This window comes from Puma concolor, chromosome E2, assembly GCF_028749965.1.
Source record: "Puma concolor isolate L17-30 chromosome E2, mPumCon1.1.hap2, whole genome shotgun sequence".
NCBI classification, from domain to species: Eukaryota; Metazoa; Chordata; class Mammalia; order Carnivora; family Felidae; genus Puma; species Puma concolor.
In genome coordinates this window covers 37494339-37520405 of record NC_141681.1, presented here as the reverse complement: position 1 = coordinate 37520405, position 26067 = coordinate 37494339, and the positions used below count along the sequence as shown (strand labels likewise).

Genomic DNA, 26067 nt, shown 5'->3' with positions numbered 1-26067 from the left:
CCATAAGACACTCTTAAATACAGAGAACAAACTGAGGGTTGATGGGGGGTGAGGGAGAGGGGAAAGTGGGTGATGGGTATTGAGGAGGGCACTTGTTGGGATGAGCACGGGGTGTTGTATGGAAGCCAATTTGACGATAATTTATATTTTAAAAAATCTAAAAAAAAAAAGTGTTTTCCTGGCTATTTCTAAAATCAGTTTTATTGAGATATAATGCACATCCCATACAATTTTCCTATTTAAAATGTACAATTTGGTGATTTCTGGTACACTCACAGGGTTTTGAATCCAATTTTAGGACACTTTTCCTCTTCCAAAAGAAGCTCTGTACTAATTAACAACTGTTCCCCATTCTCCCTCTAACCCTTTCCCAGCCCTAAACCATTATTCTATTTATATATCTGTTAATATTAGTCTGTTTATATATCTGCCAATGTGAACATTTCTTATAATTGGAATCATAAAGTATGTGATCTTTTGTAACTGACTTCTCTCACATAGCACATTTTCAAATCATTCATGTTGTAGCATATATCAATACTTCCTTTCTTTTTATGTCAAATAATACTCTATTATATGGATATATCACATTTGTTGATTATCAGTTGATGGACATCAGGACTGTTTCTACTTTTTAGCTATTGTGAATAATGCTGCTAACAACATTCACAAAGGTTTTGTGTCCACTTCTGTTTTCAGTCTCTTGGGTTTATACCTAAGAATGGAATTGCTGGATCATATTATAATTGTGTATTTAACCATTTGAAGAACTGACAGATTGTTTTCAAAGTGACTGCACCATTTTACATTTCTAATAGCAATGTATCAGTGTTTCAACTTTTCCACTTCCTCACCAATACTTGTTATTTTCTGTCTTTATTATTGCATCATAGTGGTTATATCTCATGATTTTGATTTGCATTTCTCTAACGACTAACAAAAATATTTTGGTATAGTTGTTGGTCATTTGTATATCTCCTTTGGACCAATTCTATTCAAATCTTTTGTCCATTTTTTAAATTGGATTATTTCTTTTTATTATTGAGGAATAAGAATTCTTTATACATTCAAGATATAAGTACCTTATAAGATATGTGATTTGCAAATAGTTTTTTCCATCCTGTGAGTTGTCTTTCTACTTTCTTGATATCATCTGCAGCAAAAAAAAGTTTTGAATTTTGATATCATCCTATGTATGTATGTATGTATGTATGTATGTATGTATGTATGTATGTATGTCATTTGAGCTCTGGGCGTCATATTTAAGAAAACACTGCCTAACCCAAAGTCACTGAGATGTACTGCTATGCTTTTAGTTTCATTAGCTCTTATATTTAGGCTTATGATCTATTCTGAATTAATTTTTATGTGTGGCATAAAACAGGTCCCCAACTTCATTCTTTTGCGTACTCAGCATGGTATTCCAATACTATTTATTGAAAAGACTATTATTTCCCATTTATTTTCTTTGGGACCTTTACTAAAAGTCAATTGATGATTTTCCTGGCTATTTTTGCATGTTTGTTTTTCCATATGAACCTTAAAATCAGCTTGTCTGACTCCATAAAACAACTTAATAGGATTTTTATTAACATTGCACTGATTTTATAAATTAACCAGGGAGGATTAACATTTTTATGATGTTGAATCATCCTATTCAACAACAAAGGACATTTTACCATTTGTTTAAATCTGCTTTAGTGTCTTTTAGGAGTGTTTTCAATTTTCCTTGTATAGATTTTATATCTTTCTTATTAAATTTATTCCTAAACATTTAATCCTCCATGTTGCTATTGTAAATGGGCTTTCCTCTAACATTATGTTCAGTTTAAGCTATCTGTATATATGAAAGTTAAATTTTATATGTTAATTTTAAATCCTGATCCTTCACTGAATTCTTTTATTGTAGGAGTTAGTTTATTATTGATTCTCTGGAGTACAGCTATACTATGATCTGCAAAGAGATATTGTTCTACTTGTTCTTTACCCGTTTTTATGCCTCTTACTGATTTCTCTTAATTTAATTCCCTTGGCTAATTTACCTCTAACAAAATGCTGAACAGTAGTGAAGATAGTGTGGATGCTTGTTCTTGACATTAATGGAGATGCCTGTAGTGTTTCCCCTTTTTAAAGAAGATATAGTTTTAATGCTAAGATGTATACTTCATCAAGTTAAAAAAGTAGTATTCAAGGGGCGCCTAGGTGGCTTAGTTGGTTAAACATCTGACTTCAGCTCAGGGTATGATCTTGCAGTTCATGGGTTCAAGCCCCTCATCGGGCTCTATACTGACAGCTCAGAGCCTGGAGCCTGCGTCAGATTCTGTGTCCCTGTCTCTCTCTGCCCCTCCCCCACTCATGCTCTGTCACTCTCTCCTCTCAAAAATAAATAAACATTAAAAAAAATTTTTTTAAGTAGTCTTCAATTCCTATTTTCTTGAGTGTCTCTATCATGAATGGGTACTTATTTTTGCCAAAGGTTTTCTTAGTATCTACTGAGATAACTGTATTATTTTTTCTTTATAGTTAATAACATGGTATATAACACTAATAGGTTCCCTCATATTGAACCAATCCTGCATTCCTGGAATAAATCCTGCCTTTGTTTTCCCTCTGTCTAGAATTTGCTTTCCCTGGTTTTCCTTCATCTATTCAGACCTTATAAAACATCTCCTCCTCAGAGATGCATTCCCTGGAACGTTTAATCAAAAGCAGCCTTCCAGTTAACCTCTAGGACAGTACCCTATTTTAATTTCTTACTCAGCACTTATTACTGATATTTTCCCCATATATCCCATATGTATATACCTCTACATATACCTTCAACCATTATGACAACACTGAACCTGTCTTGGTAGTAGATTTCTTACTGTGTGCCCAAAATATATAGTACCTGGCATACGTTAGGCACTCATTAATTGTTGATAATAAATGTATTGCCATTTTGGGTTGACTATTATTACAAATGTGATTTTATCATAGCAAAAAATAAGAGTAACAAAAATCTATCTCTCACTACACTTATGGCATAAATCCAGATTTCTAACTTTAAAGAGAAAGTTACAAACTCAAATAAAATTGAAGTCAGCAGCTCTTTAGCTAGTCTAAATCCGTGAACTGAAAAAAATAACTGGTACTAAAACATTCTAATACTAAAATCAAGGTTTCCTGTCTTTCAGTTAATATTTTCTAATTAAAATTTCTCATTAAAATTTGTTACAAAATAATCAGTAAAGGAGTTAACATTTAAATTGGTTGAACAAACCAATGTAAACAACTTACTGTATCTAATAAAAACCAAAATGTACTTCAACAGATTTTAGTATTATAACTTCACTAGCAAAAAAAAAAAAAAAAAAAAAAAAATTAACTCACAAAAATTAATTTTAACTTTATATAAAAGAAACCACAAAAGACAGAAAGGTGGTCAACTCTCTCAATTACCTGTAAAAGGTGATGATTTCTCTGAGTGTTTTACTTTTAGAAGTTTCCTATTAATAAATATATAACCACAGGGACAAGATTTACATGCAACAGGAACCTGGAAGGGGGAAAAAAAAGGAAAAAAATATATTACTATTTTAATTATCAAGTGTTTATGTGGTCTCTTTAACTAAACAATAAATTACTCAAAGGTAGAAATCTCATTTTTATTTAAACTCCACCTCCTCATAAAAATTACTCCAGATAGGAAATCATACCCATCCCATTCTCCTAGTCCTTTACAGTTCCATGCATATGGTGAATGTTTAATAACACTAATATGAGTGGCCACAGGAAGAATGTAAAGAAAAAAAATAAAATAAAACTATTTCCTAAAATATCTCAGAATATTTACAACATGGATTAGATTAGAAGAAAACAACTGGTTAGGAAACTATTACATTAATCCCAGGATGAGAGGCTGTTGGCCTGTTCTACAATGCTGGCAGGGGAATGTATTTCAAAAAAAACAAAGACATTTTAAAGGGAGGAAAGAGGGGCACCTGGGTGGCTCAGTGTTGGTTTCAGCTCAGGTCATGATCTTACAGTTCGTGAGTTCAAGCCCAGCATTGGGCTCTGGACTGACAGCAGAGAGCCTGCTTGGGATTTCTCTCTCCCCCTCTCTCTCTCTCTACCCCACTCCTGCTTGTACTCTCTCTCTATCTCTCTCAAAAAAAATTTTTTTTTGTCTTTTATTTTTTGGTCCATTGGTTATTTCAGGGTATGTTGTTTAATTTCTATAAATTTATGAGTTTGCTAGTTTTTCTTTCTGTTGTTGATTTCTAACTTCACCCTGTTGTGGAAAAATACTCTGAATGATATGTCTTTAAAAAATGAACTTTGATTCTTACCTTATGCCATATAAAAATAATATTTCAAAATGAAACTTCTAGAAAATACTAAAAAAAAAAAAAATCTGCCTTCAAGAGTTTGAACATGAGAGAGGAAGAGGACCAGTACCAATTACTGGAAAAGGATCATTTACAATAGCCAGTTTAAGGGAAAGAAGGTGGAAGACTACAAAAAAGATGCCAAACATAGGTTCTCCTAGTCTCTGGTTGAGGAAAAACCTTGAACAAATCTCATAAGCCCTGAAGGTTTTCTGTTTTCTTTTCTGAAGTCTTTACTACCAGAAGTAAGTCATGATCTTTACATATCTTTATTTAATTTTTTTAAAATTATTTTTAACATTTATTTATTTTTAAGAGACAGAGAGAGACAGAGCATGAGCAGGGGAGGGGGAGATGGACACACAGAATCCGAAGCAGACTCCAGGCTCTGAGCTGTTTGTTAGCACAGAGCCCGACGTGGGGCTTGAACTCACAAACTGCGAGACCATGACCTGAGCTGAAGTTGGACGCTCAGCCAACTGAACCACCCAGGCACCCCTATTTATTTAAATTTTTAGAGAGAGAGAGCTGGCAGGCACACACGAGGGGGTGAGGGGAAGAGGAAGAGAGAATGGTTTTTTTCTTTAATTTTTTTAATGTTTATTTTTGAGAGAGAGAGAGACAACACAAACAGGGTAGATGCAGAGAGAGACACACACAGAATCTGACGCAGTTTCCAGACTCTGAGCTGTCAGCACAAAGCCCAAAGTAGACCTCGAACTCAAGGACCACCAGATCACGACCTAAGCCAAAGTCAGGTGCTCAACTGACTGAGCCACCCAGGCACCCCCACATATTTCTAAGTGAAAAAATGATTATGTCATTTAACAGCTTTATTAAGTTATAAGAAACATGCAATAAACTATACATATTTTAAATGCACAATTAGACAAGTTTTAACAATTATATGTGCCCATGAAACCATCATCACAATCAAGACAGTGAATATATCCATCATCCCCAAGTTTCATGTGCCTTTGTAATCTACCCTCCTGCCTCTCCTTAGCACCTTCAATATTCCCAAGCAACTACTGATCACCATTCTGCCACTACAGATCAATTTGAATTTTCTAGAGTCTTATATAAATGGAATCATAAATACATGCTTTTTTTGTTTAGCTTCTTTCACTCAGCATAATTATTTTCAGATTTTTCCATGCTGTTGCATGTAACAAGTTCATATCTTTTATTGCTGAATATTATTCCATAAAGACATACCACAGTTTATCTACCTACCTTGCTGATGTATGTTTTGACTGTTTTCAGTTTTTTAGTTATTACAAATAAAGCTGCTATGAACTTTCACGCAAAGTCTTTGTATATACATACACATTTTTTTCTCTTGAATAAATAGCTAAAAGTGGAATGGCTGGATCATAAGGTAGATTTAACTTTTTAAGAAAACTACCAAACTATTTCCCAAAGTGGTTGGACCATTTTACATTCCCAACAGCAGTGTATAAGAGGTCTAGTTCCTCCTCATCAATAGTTGGTATGCTCAGTGTTTTTAACTTTAGTCATGCCAGTAGGGTTTCCTTGTGATAATATGCATATCCCTAATGCTATTGACCATTTCTCCATGAGCTTACTTGCTATCTACTATACATCTACTCTGGTGAAGTTTCTATTCAAATTTTTGCCTATTTTTTAATTGGGTTGTTTGTTTCTTAATATTAACCTTTGAGAAACCCTTACATATTCTGGATATAAGTCTTCTATTACATACATGCTTTGCAAAGGTTTTTATCTGTTTGTGTCTCCTTTCTCTGAACAGAGATTTTCAAAGAACTAAAGTTTTAATTTTGATTAAGCCCAGTTTATCTTTTTTTCTTTTATGGGTCATGCTTTTGGTGTTGTAATTAACAAACAATTGCCTAACTTAAGTTCACAGTTTTTATAGTATTTTCTAGAAGTTCAATAGTTTAAAATTTTTCACGTAGGTCTACAATCCATCTTGAAATATTATTTGTATATGGCACAAGGTAAGGATTAAAGTTCATTTTTTAAGACAGATATTATTCAACCACAACAGGATGAAGTTAGAAATCAACGACAGAAAGGAAAACTAGCAAATTCATAAACTTGTGGAAATTAAACAACATATTCTGAAATAATCAATGGATAAAAAAAGAAATGATAAGGAAAATGAGAAAACACAGAGATGAATGAAAACAAAAATACAACCTACCAAAACTCACGGGACACAGTGAAGGCAATGCTAAGGAGGAAAGTTATAGCTGTAGTTATAGCTGTTATGTTAAGAAAGAAGATCTCAAATCAACAACCTAACTTTACCACTTAAAGAACTAGAAAGAAAAGAGCAAACAAAACCCAAAGCCAGCATAAAAGAGGATATAATATAGATTCGAAATAAATAAAATAGAGAATAGAGAAACAATAAAGAAAATCAATGAAACAAAAGTTGGTTTCTTTGAAAAGATGAACAAGGGGCGCCTGGGTGGCGCAGTCGGTTAAGCGTCCGACTTCAGCCAGGTCACGATCTCGCGGTCCGTGAGTTCGAGCCCCGCGTCGGGCTCTGGGCTGATGGCTCAGAGCCTGGAGCCTGTTTCCGATTCTGTGTCTCCCTCTCTCTCTGCCCCTCCCCCGTTCATGCTCTGTCTCTCTCTGTCCCAAAAATAAATAAACGTTGAAAAAAAATAAAATTAAAAAAAAAAAAAAGAAAAGATGAACAAAATTGACAAGTCTTTCACTAGAGACAAAAAAGAGAAGACTTAATTACAGACATACCTCATTTTATTACACTTTGTTTTACTGTACTTCACAGATACTCTTTTTTACATATTGAAGGTTTATGGCAACCCTGCAAGTCTACCAGCACCATTTTCCAATAGCATTGGCTCACTTTGTATCTTTGTCACATTGTGGTAATTCTTGAAATATTTCAAACTTTTTCATTATTATCTTTGTTATGGCAATCTGAGATCAGTGATCTTTGATGTTACTATTTGAATTGTTCTGGGATGCCCTGAAACCACACCCATGTTAGACAGCAAATTTAATTGATAAATGTGTGTGTTCTGAATGTTCCACCAAATAGCCATTCTCCCTTCTATCTCCCTCTCCTCAGGCCTCCCTATACCCTAAGACACAACAATATTGAAATCAGGTCAGTTAATAACCCTATAACGGCCTTTAAGTATTCAAGTCAAAGGAAAAGTCACATATCTCACTTTAAATCCAAAGCTAGAAATGATTAAGCTTAGTGAGAAAGGCATGTCAAAAGCCAACACAAGCTAAAAGCTAGGCCTCTTGCACCAAACAGCCAAATTAAAAATTCATTAAAAAAAATTCTTGAGGGAAATGGTACTACTCCAGTGAACACATGAATGATAAGAAAGTGAAACAGCCCTATAGCTCATATGCAGAAAGTTTTAGTGGTGTGGATAGAAGATCAAACCAACCACAACATTCCCTTAAGCCAAAGGCTAATTCAGAGTAAGGCCCTAACTTTCTTCAATTCTATGAATGCTGAGAGAGGAAAGGAAGTTGCAGAAGTCTGAAGCTAGTAGAGGTTGGTTCATGAGGTTTAAGGAAAGAAGCCAGGTCCATAACATAACAGTACAAAGTGAAGCAGCAAGTGCTGATGGAGAAGCAGCAGTGGGTTGGTTATCTGGAAGATCTAGCTAAGATAATTAATGAAGGTGGCTACACTAAATAACAGATTTTCAGTGTAGATGAAACAGCCTTATATTGGAACAAGATGCCATCTAGGACTTTCATAGCCTCAAAAGACAGGCTGGGTTCCTTGTAGGCTAATGCATCTAGTGACTGTAAGTTGAAGACAATGCTCATTTCCCATTTCAAAGATCCTAGGGCCCTTAAGAATTACACTAAATCTGCCTATGCTCTATAAATGGAAAAACCAAGCCTAGAGAGCACACCTGTTTACCACATGGTTTACTGAATAGTTTAAGCCCACTGTTAAGATCTACTGCCCAGAAAAGATTCCATTCAAAATATCACTGTTCATTGACAATGCACCTGATCATCTGAGAGCTCTGATGGAGATGTACAGTGACACTAATGTTTTCATGCCTGCTAACACAACATACATGCTGCAGCCCATGGATCAAGGAGCTATTTTGACTTTCAAGTCTTATTCAAGAAATACATTTTGTAAGGCTCTAGCTCCCATAGTGATTCCCCTGATGGATCTAGGAAAAATGAATTGAAAACCTTATGGAAAAAATTCACCATTCTGGATGCTATCAAGAACATTCATGATTCAGGAGTGTCTGGGCAGCTCGGTAAGCATCCGACTTTGGTTCAGGTCATAATCTCACTGTTAGTGTCAGGCTCTGTGCTAACAGTTTGGACACTAGGGACATCTGGGTGGCTCAGTTGGTTAAGTGTGCAACTCTTGGTTTCAGCTCAGGTCATAATCTCACAGTTCGTGAGGTTGAGCCCCATGCCGGGCTCCACTCTGGCAGCATGGAAACTTCCTGGGATTCTCTCTCCCTCTTTCTCTGCCCCTCCCCTGCTTGCTCCCTCTCTCAAAATAAACTAATTAATTAAAAAAAGGACTGACTCCAATTTTGAAAGAAGTTTTACTATGGGTAAATGCTATTCACAGCATTGCATGCTACAGAGAAACTGTGAAAGGAAGAACTTCATTGTTGTCTTATTTTAAGAAACTGCCACAGTTACCTGAACCTCCAGCAATCACTACCCTGATTAATCAACAGCTATCAACATCAAGGCAAAACCTTCCACCAGCAAATATCACAACTCACTGAAAGCTCAGATGACGGTTAGCATTTTTGAGCAATGAAGTACTTCTTTTTATTAAAGAGAGAGAGTGTGGAAGTAAGGGAGAAGGGCAGAAGAAGAGAGAATTTTAAGCAGGCTCCATGCTCTGAGCAGAACCCGACATGCAGGGCTTAATCCCATGACCCTGGGATCATGACTTGAGCCAAAATCAAGACTCAGATGCTCAACCAACTGAGCCACCCAGGTGCCCTAAATGAAGTATTTTTTAATTAAGGTATATACATTGTATTGTTAGACAAATGCTACTGCACACTTAATAGACTACAGTATAATATAAACATAACTTTTATATACCTTGGGAAACCTAAAAATTCACCTGGCTTGCTTTATTGCAACATTCACTTTATTGCAGTGGTCTGGGAACTGAACCCATAATATCTCCAAAGCATTCTTATACTAAATCAGAAACAAAAGTGGCGGGGGAGGGGGGGGGTGGTTACTACTGATTCTATAGAAATAAAAAGAATTATAAGACAGTACTATGAACAGTATGCTAATGAACTGGATAACATAGATGAAATAGACTAATTCCTAGAAACACAAAACCTAGCAAGACTAAATCATGAAAAAATGGAATATTTAACAGACCTACTAGTAAGGAAACTGAATCAGTAATCAAAAATCTCTAAACAAAGAAGTGTCCTGGACCTGATGGCTTCCTGGCAAATTCTACCAAACATTTAAAGAAGAACTAACACCAGTCCTTCTCAAACTTTTCCAAAACTTGCTGTAACATGAACCATTAGGGACATTTAAGTGAAATAAGCCATTTACACAAGATACACACAGTATGACTCCATTTACAGGAGGGACCTATAGCAGTTAAATTAATAGAGACAAAATAGATGGGTAGGGGCACCTGGATGGCTCGGTCAGTTAAGCATCCAACTTTGGCTCAGGTCATGATCTCAGTCTGTGAGTTCGAGCTCCATGTCGGGCTCTGTGCTGACAGCTCAGAGGCTGGAGCTGCTTCGGGTTCCAGGTCTCCCTCTCTCTCTGCCCCTCCCCTGCTCACACTCTGTCTCTGTCTCTGTCTCTCTCTCAAAAATAAATATTTAAAAAAATTTTTTAAAAAGAAAATAGATGGGTAGTTGCCAGGGGCTGGGTGGAGGGGCCAATGGAAGTTATTGTTTAATGGGTATAGAGTTTCAGCTTTCAAGATGAAAACTATTCTGGAGATGGACAGTGGTGATTGGTGCACAATAATATGAATGAACTTAATACCACTGAACTGTACACTTAAAGATAGTTAAGATGATAAATTTTACATCATATATCTTACCACAATAAAAAACAATTGGGAAAAAGTTTGTTTTTGGGGGGGATTTTTTACATGTGCATATCTAATTATTCTACCATCGCCTGTTGGAAAAAAAATCCTTTTTCTACTACTGTGGTCACCCTGCAGAGGCACATGGATCTCATATCCAAAATTTGGTTCAGATGTTGGCACTGATGATGCTACCCATGTACCAGGAGGGTATGAAAAGGCTTTGGTAATGAGGGTTTGGGGGAGAACAGGGAAAGATCCCAAGCAGGCCCAAAAGACTTGAGAAGTAAGGAAAGGAGGTTAGTTCCATTTTTACCGCAGTTAGGGGGAAGGATTGCTCTCCTACAGGAGAGCAGCTGTGGTTGACATGGTTTGAACGCTCTGTTGGCATGAAAGGAGGGAGTATCCAGGCTTTCTTATCAACTTGCCAAAATGTGGCCAGCAGGAGAAAGAAATGTTGGGGTTTCAAAGCCATCTGCAATCAAACTTGATAAAAAAATGGGAGTCAGGCATTTTATTAAAATTTACTCCTGACATTTACCTGATGGTTGAAATCAGCTGTTTTACTTAATTGAACATGAACTTGTTTAAGCAAACCATTATGGCAATATGTAAGGTCTCTTGTATAGCCTGAGACCAGTAAAGGAGGTAAGGATTTTGCTGAATGCATTGTATATTTTGAGAAGTAAAAAGAGTGCCTTGGTCACTACCAATAATGTCTAGAACTACAACTGGGATAAGGAATGCCTTAGTGAGGCCTTGTACTGTGGCTTTAGTATGTGCAGAGAAATGTTTGATTTATATTTTGGGTGTCTGTGAGGTAAGAAATTCCCAAAATTCTTTACCCCAAAGGGCCAACCCTGGGTAAGGAGTTGTTGCTGCCATTGGCAAGACCAGATGGCCAGACCATTGGCAATAAAAATATAGAGTTGACTGCTGGACAGAGCATCTAGTGCTAAGATAATTGCCTGAAATTTGGCCACTTGTGCTGACCCTTGAGTCTGTCTTTTTAATTTTTTTATTAATTTTTAATGTTTATTTATTTTTGAGAAAGAGAGACAGAGCATGGGGAGAGGGGCAGAGAGAAAGGGAGACACAGAATCTGAAACAGGCTCCAGGCTCTGAGCTGTCAGCACAGAGCCTGACATGGGGCTCGAACTCACAAACAGTGAGATCATGACCGGAGCCGAAGTCAGCGCTTAACCAACTGAGCCACCCAGGTGCCCCTTAATTTTTTTTTTTAAGTTTATTTATTTACTTTGAGAGAGACAGAGACAGCGTGAGCAAGAGAGAGAGGGAGAGAGAGAGAATCCCAAGCAGGCTCTGAGCTGTCAGCTGTGAAGCCTGACATGGGGCTCAAACCCACGAACTGAGATCATAACCTGAGTGGAAACCAAGAGTCAGATGCATAATCATCTGAGCCACCAAGGTGCCCCAAGTCCTGTCTTTGATCAGCAACATCCCACTTAAGAAATGGACAGCAGCAGCTTTCCCATGGGCTCCAACAACTGTGATGTCATAGAAAACTGTACAAATTCCCTTTGCTGCACACTCAGTTGATCCCAAGGAGTTCCTTAAGTATCTAAGGGGTCCAGTAAAGGGGTGATGCCCTCCAGCACTGTGGCATCTGACAAAAGACTGAGAAAAAGGGAGACCAACCGTCCTACAGGTGGAATATGCCAGAGGGCTCAGGTTTGGCTATATGGTGGTTCTATTTTGGTCTTCACAAGGATACTTTGAGGCTATATTGAGCTTACAGGTTGCTACCTCCATGACCTAAGGCATAGTGGGCAGCTGAGAAAAGAGGGTAATGGGCTCAGAGCCTCTATTTTCCAGGAAAATTAGTATGTAGCCAACAATTACTGCTAATGGTGTATACCATGGGGCCAAGAAGGGCAGTTTCTTGCATCAGAAGCTTACAGACAACTTATGGCCATAATGGACGGTCTAGAGATTCCAGGAGACATAGGAGGAAGTTGCTAACACTTCTACAGTAAAGAGGTCTTTGGGGCACTATGGGAGTGTCTGTTACATTGCAATTTCCACAAATTCTAAAACACTTTGTTGTAGAGTCTCCATTCAAGGTATCTATAAGTAACACAATAAATGGGCTTAAGAATAATTTGTAAATGAGGAATACATTGGCTTCAGAATCCAAAAGAGCCCCAAAGATATTATGTTTGTTTGAATATTGCTGAGAGGGTCTATAGTTATTCCTTGATAGTATCAGCAATAGAGCTGTTCTCAGCAAACCAAATAATTTTTCAGATATTTAACCAAGATAACAAAGACTTCTATTATGTGTAGGGTAATGGCCCATGCCCTTTCTCTGGAATCCTTTGTAAGTATCTGTATGTCTTGAATAAATGTGTCAAATCAATCTCCTTGGAGGAGGATATCATCACTGGGATGTCATACCTGTGCTTCTGGAGAAATGTGGTGCTTTAACATCTTGCCTGTAAAGACTGTGTGCAATGGCAAGGTTGTTGACATATCCACAGGAAGCTAGGTAAAGGTGTATTATGTTTATTTGAAGGTGAAGGCAAACTATGGTTGAGAGATTCTTGAAACAGGCACTGACCAGAACAGGTTAGCAAAATACTTATGAGACATTGATTGGATGTAGTCAGTAATTTCAATAATATTGATCATAGAGGCCTTAATGGGTAGAGCCACAAAATTAAGGTTGTGGTAATCCACAAAATTAAAAATCAGGTAAAATTGGGCAATGAGGTAGAGAAGCAGTGAAGATAAACACTGTTCTTTAAACAAGTCTTGTGTACCTTCAATCCATCAAGTCCCTGTTTTAATTTATATTGGGCCAATATTAACTATTTTAATGGGGGTCACAGAGCCCCACTTGGTAAAGCTAATTATAAGTGCCACAGAATAATTTTATAATTTTTGAATGTTTATTTATTTTTGAGAGAGAGCAAGTATGAGCAGGTGAGAGGCAGAGAGAGAGAGGGCTCTGTGCTGACAGCAGAGACCCCAACGCAGTGCTCCAACTCACAAACTGCAAGATCATGACCTGAGCCAAAGTTGGACGCTTAACTGACTGAGCCACCCAGACACTCCAACAGACTAATTTTAATGTATTACTTGATGGGTCTGAGCATCCGTGCCCACTCTGAGATATTTTATGGCAATATACATTATGACTATAGGGAATTTAGGCAGCAATAGTTTTGACAGTTAAGATGAGGCATAACTATTTATTCTCTATATTTTGTAACTCCTTTAAAACTATAGGGATACTTTGTTTAAATTTAGTAGGATCCCAGGTATAACTGTAATTTGAGCCCCAGTATCAACTTAGGCTAAAAAGGTTTACCACTCATACCCTTCAGCAGATGTTAAAGTTAACCCAGAACCTATGCTGTACAGACACACAAAGAAATCAGCACTTTCATCTTTTCATTGCACAAAATCTAATAGCAAATTTTGAACTTCTAATTGGGTTAAACTGTGGACATGTTTCAACCTTTTGTTTCTTAGGTCTCTCTGGACTTTTGGCTGTCTCCTCAACTGAGTCTGTGGTGCTACTCCTGAAGTATTTTTCCCTGTGCCACAGCCAGAAATTCTCTTAGGGCAGTAAGTCAGGGCAATTACATGGCTCATCTAATTTGTTTCTCAATTGTGTGAGTCACTATCCTTCATCACCTGATGTCCAATGTCCTGAAATCCATTACTTCAAACGTTTCATCTGTTTTTTATGGATGTTACAGTTAGGAGAAAAAATCTGGTCTCTGTTACTCCATCTTGGCAAAAAAATAGAAGTCTTTCATCATATCATTTTTTGGCTTTTTTGCTTTTTTGTTTACTTTTTATTTAAGGAAATTGTAAGATCAGATGCAATTACAAGAAATACTATCAAGAAACCCTTATCCACTTGCCTAGTTTCCTCCAATAGTAACACTTTGCAAAACTATTATGTATATGTATACATAATATACATGTGTAAATATGTATACGTACATATGCATAGATATTATATGTTGATATCACATATATATAATATATACATATATTGATATCACAAACAGGATATCAATTTGATACAATCCACTGTGGTTTTATTTAAACATTTCATATTTCAATATTTAAACCCCTGCAAAAAAGAAAAACTTTTATTTTTTATTATTTATTAAATATAATTTGTCAAATTGGCTTCCATACAACACCCAGTGCTCATCCCAACAAGTGCCCTCCTCAATGCCCATCACCCATTTTCCCCTCTCCTCCACCCCCCATCAACCTTCAGTTTGTTCTCTGTATTTAAGAGTCTCTTATGGTTTTCCTCCCTCCCTCTCTATAACTTTTTTTTTGAAAAACAACTTTTAAAGATATTGCTCACATGATGAGCACTCGGTGTTGAATGTAAGTGATGAATCACTGAATTCTACTCCTGAAAGCAATATTGCACTATATGTTAACCAACTAGAATTTAAATAAAAATTTGAAAAGAAAAAAAAATATTGCTCCCAAATAGTTTCACTAATGACAATCCTTTAATCGAGAATTATTCACCAAAAACCAGAAAAGATTTTCAACAAAACAGTACAAACAAGAATAAATACAATCAGGGGAGCCTGGGTGGCTCAGTTGGTTAAGTAGCTGACTCTGGCTCAGGTCACGATCTCACCGCTCATGAGTTGGAGCCCTGCATCGGGCTCTGTGCTGACAGCTCAGAGTCTGGAGCCTGCTTCGGATTCTGTGTCTCCCTCTCTCTCTACCCCTCTTCTGCTCACATTCTGTCTCTCTCTCAAAAATAAACATTAAAAAAATTTTTTTAAAAAGAAGTACATTCAGAAAACTATAATTCAATATGTAAAAATGTCCATTCTCGAGGCACCTGGATGGCTCAGTCAGTTGAGGGCAGGACTTCAGCTCAGGTCATGATTTCACGATTCATAGGTTCGAGCCCCACACTGGGTTTTGTGCTAACAGTGCAGAGCAGCAGAGTCTGCTTCAAATTCTGTCTCTCTCTCTATCCCTCCCCCGCTCATGCTTGCACACTCTCTCTCAAAAATAAATAAACATTTTTTAAAAAGGTCTATTCTGTTTTTCTTGAATAAAGCTTACTAGTAGTGCTTTATACTCATGTATTTTCAAGATGTCTCATACACTAGAACATATACATTTTGTCCAATTAAATTATTTAAAATTAATTAAGCCGTCTAATTGCTGTAGCTAGATCTTCCAGTACTTTCTCGTATAAAAGTGGCGAAAGTGGACATTCTTGTCTTGCTCCTGACCTTAAGGGAAAAGCTCTCAGTTTTTCCCCATTGAGTATGACGTTCACTGAGGGTTTTTCATATAAGGCTTTTGTTATGTTGAAGTATGTTTCCCCTAGACCTACTTTGTAGGTTTTTATCATGATTGGATGTTGTACTTTGTCAAATGCTTTTTCTGCATCTATTGAAATAATTATTTGGTTTTTATCCTGTCTCTTATGGATGTAATGTATCACACTGATTGACTTACAAATATTGAACCACCCTTGCATCCCAGGAATAAATCCTATTTGATCATGGTGAATGATTTCTTTAATGTATTGTTGGATTAGATTCACTAATATTTTGTTGAGGACGTTTATATCTGTTCATCAGAGATATCAACCTGTAGTTCTCTTTTCTTGTAGTATCTTTGTCAGATTTTTGTATCAGGAACCACAGAATGAATCTGGGAGTTTTCCTTTCTCTTCTATATTTTGGAATAGTTTGAGAATAATAGGTATTAACTCTGCTTTAAATGCTTGGTAGAATTCATCTGTCAAGGTGAAGAAGGTCTTGGACTTTTGTTTCTTGGGAGTTTTTTGATTACTAATTCTATTTCATTACTGGTAACAAGTCTATTCAAATTTTCTATTTCTTCCTGATTCCATTTTGGGAAATTATGTTTTTAGAAATTTATCCATTTCTTCTAGGTTATCCAATTTGTTGTCATATAACTTTTCATAATATACATATCCAAAATATATACCCAAAATATATAAAGAACTCATAAAATTCAACACTCCAAAAATGAAAAATCCAATGAAAAATGGGCAGATGACATGAATACACATTTTTCCAAAGACATACAGATGGCCAACAGACACATCTGAAAAGATGCTCAACATCAAGGAAATACAGATCAAAGCTGCAATGAAATACCACTTCACAACCTGTCAGAATGGCTAAAATCAACAACACAAGAAACAACAGGTGTTGGTGAGAATGCAGAGAAAGGGGAATCTTCTTGCACTGTTGGTGGGAATGGAAATTAGTACAGTCAACTCTGGAAAACAGTATGGAGGTTCCTCAAAAAGTTAAAAATAGAACTTCCCTACAATCCAGTAATTGCACTGCTAGGTATTTAACCAAACAATACAAAAATATTTACTCAAAGGGATACATGCATCCCACTGTTTATAGCAGCATTATCTACAATAGCCAAAGTATGGAGACAGTCCCAGTGTCCATCAACTGATAAACGGATCAAGTACTGGAGTATTGTGTGTGTGTGTGTTACAGAATATTTTTCTGCCATAAAAAAGAAAGAAATTTTGGCATTTGCAATGATGTGGACAGAACTAGAGAGTATAAAATGCTAAGCGAAATGAGCAGTCAGAGAAAGACAAGTACCATATAATTTCACTCGTGTGGAATTTAAGAAACAAAACAAAGGAAAAAAAGAAAGAGAGAGAGACAAACCAAGAAACAGACTCTTAACTATAGAGAACAAACTGATGGTTGCCAAGGGGGAGGTGAGTGAGGGGATGGGTGAAATAGGTGATGGATACTAAAGAGTACACTTATTGTGATGAGCACTATGTATAGAATTATCGAGTCACTATATTATACACCTGAAACTAATATATGTATATGCTAACTATACTGGAATTAAAATAAAAACTTCATAAAAAATAAATTACAAAAATAAAGTGCATAAGTAAAAAAAGAAAAAAAAAACTAACCTAACAAATTCTGGTAGAGATCTTTCTCTTCAGCAAAAATACTGAGAAAGCAGATCTCCAGCTTCTATTAAAGAGAAAGAACTTTAGTAACTGATTTATAAGATACAACTGTACTCTTGATATATCCAAGTCCTTTTTTTTTTTTCACTTTTAAAGTTCATTTATTTATTTTGAGAGAGAGAGCATGAGCAAGAGGAGGGCCAGAGAAAGAGGGAGAGAGAGAGAATCCTGAGCAGGCTTCGCACTAACAGCACAGAGCCCAACACAGGGCTTGAACTCACAAACTGGGAAATCATGACCTGAGCTGAAACAAAGAGTCAGATGCTTAACCAACTGAGCCACCCAGGCACCACCCCCAAGTCCTTATTTTACAAGTTCAAAGATATTAATTCATTTACTTAAAATAGATTACCAAGAATATCATATATGCCCACATTCAGAACTAGCAAAGACTATTCTAGTTAAATGAGACACAAATTCACATTCAATTAATAGCTTGATTTCCATTACTTAATGAAAATGTCTATTGTGACATTTTTGCAACTGAACTAATTATCACCTCTCAAGACTGATTCACATGTCTCTGAAATACAGTCCTCCATGGAGAATGTTATAAAGAAACTGAAATTTTATAGCTCTTTCTTGTTTGTAGCATTCCTATAAATAATGGTTCTAAATGTTCTTAAGTATAATACATTCAAATAGAAATATGCCTTCAAACTAAGGATTTTATCCTTCAAAAGTGAAGGAGAAATACTTTCCACAGGCAAACAAAACTTAAGGCAATCTGTTGCCAGTAGACCTGTCCTGCATGAAATGTTAAATGAAGTTCTTTAGAGAAAAGGAAAATAATAGGATCAGAAACTTGGATGTACTATATATAAAGAAAACAAGAGCATCATAGAGGTATAAATGAGATGCATAGAAGTATACATCATAGAACTATAAATATAAGTATGAAACTTATATTTCCTAATCTAACAGTCTCTTCAGAATAACAATTATAACAATATATACAATTGCATATGCTTATATTTATTCTGTATATATATGTGTGGGTATGATTATATGTATATGTAGACATAAACACATATGATAAATATGTATAAATATATACATATATACTCATGAACCATAGATAGCAATAATACAAAGGTTAGAAGAATCACTGTTATTTTGTTATGATAAGGCAATCACACTACTCATGAAACAGCAGAGTATTATTTGAAAGTGGACTTGGATTAGTTGTAAATGCTGATTTCAAACTATGAGGCAACCAATCAAAAAGCGTAAGTGATATGCTTAAAGAGAGAAATGAAATTTTATATAATGTTCAATAAAAACCACACACACAAAAAGTGTAAGGCAAAAATAGAAACAAAGAATAAAAGCAATAAAAGCAGAAAACAATAACAAATAATGTATATATTAACCAAACTCTAACAATAATCACTTTGAACATCAATGGTCTCAATCTACCAATTAACAAACTGAAGTGGATCAAAAACCAAAACCCACTGTCTACCAAGTAGACAAACCAAAATACCAAAATACACTGTCTACAAGAAACCCCTTCTAAACATAAAAATACATAGATTTACAAGTAAATGGATAGAGAAAAATTAATCACACTAACAAAAGAAAAGCAGGAGTAGCTATATTAATTTCAGATAGAGCAGACTTCAGAGCAAGTAAAGTTATCAGGGATAAAGAAGAGCATTACATAATGATAAAGAAGTAAACTTTCCAACAAGACGTAACAATCCACAATGTGTTATGTGCCTAACAACAGAGCATCAATCTACATAGGCAAAAACTGACAAATCCACTATTACAGTTGAAGATTTCACTACCCCTCCAACAAAAATGGGATTTTTTGCCCTCCCACAGGCAGAAAATTAGGAAGGACACACAGTTGACTCAATAATGCCTTCAATCAACTGGATATAATGGACATCTGTCTTAGTCCACTTGAGCTGCTATAACAAAATATCACACACTGGGTACCTTAAAAATGACAGAAATGTATTCCTCACATGCCTGGAGGCTAGGAAGTCTAAGATCAAGGTAACAGCATGGTCACATTTTTATGAGAACCCACTCCCTAGCTCATAGCAGACTCCTCAGTATGTCTTCATATAGCAGAAGGTATGGGGAGTTCTATGGGATCTCCTTTATGAGAATATGAATTCCATTCATGAGGGTTCCACTCTCACAACCTATTCATCTCCCAGAGGCTCCACCTACTAATACCTTTGGGTATCAGGGTATTGGTATCAAGATTTCATCACCTTTGGAGGTTAGGATTTCAACATATGAATTCAGGACAACACAAACATTCAGACCAGAACAGCTGTACATTACTTCATACAACAACAGAAGAATACTTTTCTTCCAAAGTTCACATAGAACAATCACCAAGATATATCACATTCTAGGCCATAAAACACACTTTAACAAGTTTAAGTGAATAGAAAGCATACAATGTCTGTCAGACTACAATGGAATTAGATTAGAAATCAATAACGGAATGGTAACTAGAAAATCACAAAATACATGGGGATTAAACCACACAATTTGAAATAACATATAGGTCAAAAAAGAAATCTCAAGAGAAATTTTAAATATTTTGAACTAAATGAAAATAAAAACATCAAAATTTGTGTGATGCAGCAAAATCAGTGCTTACAGGGAAACTTACAGCATTGAATGCATATATTAGAAAAGACATCTGAAATCAATAAGCTTCTCCAGAGGAAAATAGTAAAAAAAGAAAAAGTTAAGCAAGCAAAAAAAGACAAACATCAGAGCAGGAATCAGTGAAACTGAAACAGGAAACCAACAGAAAATATCAATAAAACCAGAGCTGGTTCTTTGAAAAAGACATTAAGTCTGTAACCAGGCTAACTAAGAAAAAGGGAGGACACAAATGACTAAAGTCAGAAGTGAAAGAGGGAACATCACTATGGATGGACATTACCATGGATGTTACAAGGATAATAAAGGAATACCTATGTATAGCTCTACGCCCACAAATTTGATAACCTAGGTGAAATGGCAATTTCAAGGAAATGAAACTCCTTGAAAGACACAATCTGTCAAAACTCACACACAAAAAAATAGACAATCTGAACAGGCCTATATCTACTAAAAAAAAAACTGAATCAATAAATAATAACTTTCAAAAACAGCACCAAGCACAAAGAGGTTCACTGGTAAATTCTACCAAACATTTAAGAAAGAAATTATACTAATTCTCTGTAATCTCTTTCAGAAGATAGAAGCAGAGAAATTACATCCTAAGTCATTCTATGAGGCCAGCATCACTCTAATATCAAAACCAGACGAAGACTGAAAACTACGGACAAGAAAACTACAAACCAATATATCTCATGAACACAGATGTAAAAATTCTCAACAAAGTATTAACAAATCAAATCCAACAATGTATTAAAAAAAAAAACTATATACCACAACCAAGTGGGATTTATCTGAGGTATACAAAGCTAGTTCAACACTTAAGAATTAATTAATGTAATTTACCACATCAACAACCTAAAGAAAAATCACATGATCATATCAGTAGATAAAGAAAAAGCAATTGAGCAAACCCAACTCCCATTCATGATAAAAACTTTCCATAAGCTAGGAATACAAGGGAATCCTCCACTTAATAAACACTATCTACCAAACAAACAAAAAACAAACAAAAAATACTACAGGTAACTAGAAGCTCTCCCAATAAGGTCAGGAACAAGGCAAGAAGGTCCCGTCTCACCACTCCTTTTCAACATCAAATTGGAAGTCCTAGTAATGCAATAAGACAAGAAAAGAAAATAAAAGGTATACTGATTCAGAAGGAAAAAATTAAAAAAAAAAACTCTGTTTTCAAATGACATGTCTACGTAGAAATACAAAAGAATTGACCACAAATCTCTTCAGTGAAATAAGCTACTATTACAAGGTTATAGCATACAAGGATAATATTAAAAAGTCCATCACTTTTCCATATACCAACAATGAACTGGAATTTAATATTAAAAACATAATACCTTTACATTAGCATGCCAAAAAAATGAAAGACTTCAGTCTACATACTACAAAGTATTCATGCTACAAAGTATGTTTGTACAAAGTCCATATGAAGAAACTATGAGGAAAACTACGAAACTCTAATAAAAAAAAAAATCAAAGAACTAAATATATGGATATTCCATGTTCATGGATAAGAAAACTCAATGTGTCAAGATACCATTTTTTCCCTAAAGATTCAATACAATCCCAATCAAATTCCCAGCAAGTTATTTTGTGAATATTGATAAACTGATTCTAAACTTTATATAGAGGCAAAAGACCCAGAATAACCAACACAATGTTAAGAACAAGGACTGACACTACCCAACTTCAAGACTGACTATAAAGATACAGTAATTACAACAGTGTAGTATTGGTGAAAGAACAGACAAATAAATCAATGAAACAGAATAGAGAGCTCAAAAATAGACACACATAAATTAGTCAAGTGATCCTTGACCAAAAAGAAAGCAAAAGCAATACAATGGAGCAAAGATAATCTTTTCAACAAATGGTGCCAGAACTAGACATCCAGAGCAAAACAAACAAACAAAAACAACAAACCTAAAAATCTAAACACAGACTTTACATTCTTCACAAAATAAAAAATTAACTCAAAATGGATCACAGACCTAAATGTAAAACACAAAACTATAAAACTCCTAAAAGATAACATATGAGACAATCTAGATGACTTCCACTGGTGATGACTTTTTAGATATGACACGAAGGGCACCTGGGTGGCTCAGTTGTTTGGGCGTCCAAGTCTTGATTTTGGCTCAGGTCATGATCTCACAGTTCTTCAGATCAAGCCCCACACAGTCAACATGGAGCCTGCTTGGGATTCTCTCTTCCTCTTTCTCTGCCCCTTCCCCACTCATGCCCTTGTGCTCACCTTCTCTCTCCCTCTCTCCCTCCCCCCTCCTCTCTCTCTCTCTCTCTCTCAAAATAAACATTAGATAAGACACCAAAGGCACAATCATGAAAGAACTGATAAGCTAGACATCATTAAAATTAAATTTTTCTGCTCTGCAAAAGATAATGTCAAGCAAATAAAAAGACCAGTCACAGACTGGGAGAAAATATTTGCAAGACACATATCTCATAAAGGAGTGCTACTTAAAGTATACATACAATTCTTAAAACTCAGCAAAAGGGGGGGGGGGGACCAGGCTGATTTTAAAAATGGGCCAAAGACCTTAAAAGACACCTGACTAAAGCATATACAGATGGCATATAAGCATATGAAAAGATGTTCCACATCTTATGTTATCAGGGAAATGCTAACCAAAACAACCTAAACTCTGGACATCAAATGCTAACAAGAATGTAGAGCAATAGGAATTTTCATTCATTGCTAGTGGGAACGAAAAATGCTACAGCCACTATGGAAGACAGTTTGGCAGTTTCTTACAAAACTAAACATACTCTTACCATACTATCCAGCAATCATATTTCTTGGTATTTAACTCAAAGAATTAAAAACTTATATGCACACAAAACCTGCACACATTTACAGAAGCTTAATTATTCATAATTGCCAAAACTTGCAAGCAACCAAAATGTCCCTCACTAAGTGAATGGTTAAACTGTGGTACTTTCAGATAATGGAGTATTACTCTGCACTTAAAAGAAATGAGGTATCAACCCATGAAAAGACATGCAAAAACCTTCAGTGCATATTATTAAGTAAAAGAAACCAATCTGAAAAAGGCTATACACTGTATGAGTCCAACTATATGACATTCTGAAAAAGGCAAAACTACAGAGACAGTAAAAAGATCAGTGGTTGACAGGGATTCAGGGATGGAGGAAAGAATACATGAAGCAAAAGGCAGTAAAAACATCCCATAAGATACTGTAATGGTGGATAATGTCATTACACATTTGTCCAAACCCAAAGAATGTCCAACACCAAAAAGTAAGCCATAATGTAAACTACAAACTTTGGGTGATAATGGTATGATAACAGAAGTTTATCAGTTGTAACAAATCTACCACTCTGATGGGAGATGTTGACAATGGAGAGGCTATGCATATGTGGGGGCAGAAGGCATATGGGAAATTCCTGTACCTTCCTCTCAATTTTGCTATGAACCTAAAACCACAGTGGTGGTATTTTTGCAATATGTACAAATATCAAATAATTATGTGATTTGATACATACACCTAAAACTAGTATCATGTTATTTGTCAATTATACCTCAATTTAAAAGTCTTTTCAAAAATCCTGTGAATCAATTACACACAGACAGACACACACTGTAGTACTGGCATAAGAACAAGAACAGACATATAGATTAACAGAACAGAAGTGACAATCCAGAAATAAACCCATATGTCTATGGTAGCTTGATTTTCGACAACAGTGTCAAGGCCATTCAATGAGGAAAAAATAGTCTTCAACAAATGGGAGTTTGAACAGCTGGATATCCGCAAACAAAAGAATGAAGCTAAACCCTTACCTCACACTACATACAAAAATTAATTCAAAATGAATATTGGAAGTAAACATAACTAAAATAATAAACCCCTCAGACGATAAAAGAAGTAAATCTTCATGACCCTGGGTTTGGTGATGGTTTCTTCGTTATGACACCAAAAGCACAAGCAACAAAAGAAAAAATAGGCATTCATCAAAATACAAAATGTTTGTGCATCAAAGGACACTATAAGAAAGTAAAAGACAATCCATAGTTTTTGCAAATATTTGTAAATCATATATCTGAAAAGCATCTATATCCAGAATATACAAACACTCTTACAACAACAAAAAGAAAAACCCAATTAACAAGCCAATTTAAAAATGGACAACAAACTTGAATAGATGTCTAACAAGATACATAAATGGCCAACAAGCACATGGAAAGATGTTCAATGTCCTTATTTGTTATGAAAATGCAAATCAAAGCCAAAATGATATCCTATTTCACACACACTAGGATGACTATAATTTTTATTTTTACTTTTTACAGTGTTATACTAGTTCCAGATGTATAATACAGTGATTCAACATTCCTATACATTACTCAGTGTCCACCACAAGTGTACCCTTAATACCCTTCACCTATTTCACCCATCTCCTCAACTACCTCCCCTCTGGCAACCATCACTTTGTTCTTTATAGTTGAGTCTGTTTTTTTTCTCTTTTCTTGTTGTTTCTTAAATCCCACATGAATGAAATCATACAATATTTGTCTTACTCTTATTTCATTTAGCATTATACTCTCTAACTCCATGTTGTTGCAAACAGCTAGATTTCATTCTTTTTTATGACTGAATAATATTCTGTGTGTGTGTATGTATGTATGTATGTACGTGTATACATCACTTCTTTATTCATCTGCTGATAAGCACTTGAGCTGCTTCCAGATCTTGGCTATTGTAAATATAATAAATATAGAGGTGTATATAACTTTTCTAATTAGTGTTTTCATATTCTTTGAGTAAATATCTGGTAGTGCAATTGGTAGATCCTAGAGTAGTTCTATTTTTAACTTTGTGAGGAACCTCCATGTTGTTTTCCACAGTGGCTGCACCAATTTGCACTCCAACCAACAGTGCAAGAGGGTTCCTTTTTCTCCATATCCTCACCAACACTTGTTTCTTAAGTTTTTTTATTTTAGCCATTCTGACAGGTGTGAGGTGATATCTCACTGTAGTTTTGATTTGCATTTCTCTGATGGTAAGAGACGCTGAGTATCTTTTTATGTGTATGATGGCCATCTGGGTTTCCTCTTTGGGGAAATGTCTGTTAATGTCTTCTGCCCACTTTTTAATTGGATTATTTGTTTTTTGGGTGTTGAGTTGTATCAGTTCTTTATATATTTTGCATACTAACCCTATATCAGCTATATCATTTGCAAATATCTTCTGCCATCCAGTAAGTTGTCTTGTAGTTTTGCTGACTGTTTCCTTTACTGTACAGAAGTTTTTTATTTTAATGTAGTCCCAATAGTTTATTTTTGCTTTTGTTTCCCTTGACTCAGGAGACATATCTAGAAAAATGTTGCTATGATCAACGTTAGAGACATTACTGCCTGTACTCCCTTCTAGGGTTTTTATGGTTTCAGGAACCACATTTATATCTTTAATCCGTTATTAGTTTATTTCTGTTTATGGCATAAGAGAGTGGTCCAGTCTTCCTAACACCATATGCTGAAAAGATGGTCTCTCCCATTGTACATACTTGCCGCCTTCATCAAACATTAATTGATCATATATTTGTGGCTTTGTTTCTGGGCTCTCTATTCTTTGTAGTATATCTTGAAATCTGGTATTGTGAAACCTCCAGTTTCATTCTTCTTCAAGATTGCTTTGGCTATTGGGGTCTTTTGTGGTTCCATACAAATTTTAGGATTATTTGTTCTAGTTCTGTGAAAAATGCTGTTGGTATTCTGATAGGGAATGATGGTGGTATTTTGATAGGGATTGCATTAAATCTGTAGATTGTTTTGGGTAGGGTAAACATTTTTATAATATTGGTTCCTCCAGTTCATGAGCATGGAATATCTTTCCATTTATTTGTGTCATCTACAATTTCTTTCATAAATTATTTTACAGTTCTCAGAGTACAGGTCTTTTACCTCCTTAAATTTATT

At 35.6% G+C, this 26067-nt stretch overlaps 1 protein-coding gene and 1 long non-coding RNA gene across 2 annotated transcripts in view; both read right to left on the bottom strand.

Moving 5' to 3' along the window:
• Positions 1-26067, bottom strand: part of LOC112857317 (uncharacterized) — a 64342-nt gene that overhangs the window by 14225 nt on the left and 24050 nt on the right. The gene's annotated exons all lie outside the window — the stretch shown is intronic.
• LOC147573492 (uncharacterized) lies at positions 5186-8360 on the bottom strand. Its single transcript, XR_015244825.1, has 2 exons — positions 7071-8360; positions 5186-6824 (listed from the first exon to the last, which is right to left on the bottom strand). It is a non-coding gene; the product is annotated as an uncharacterized LOC147573492 (long non-coding RNA).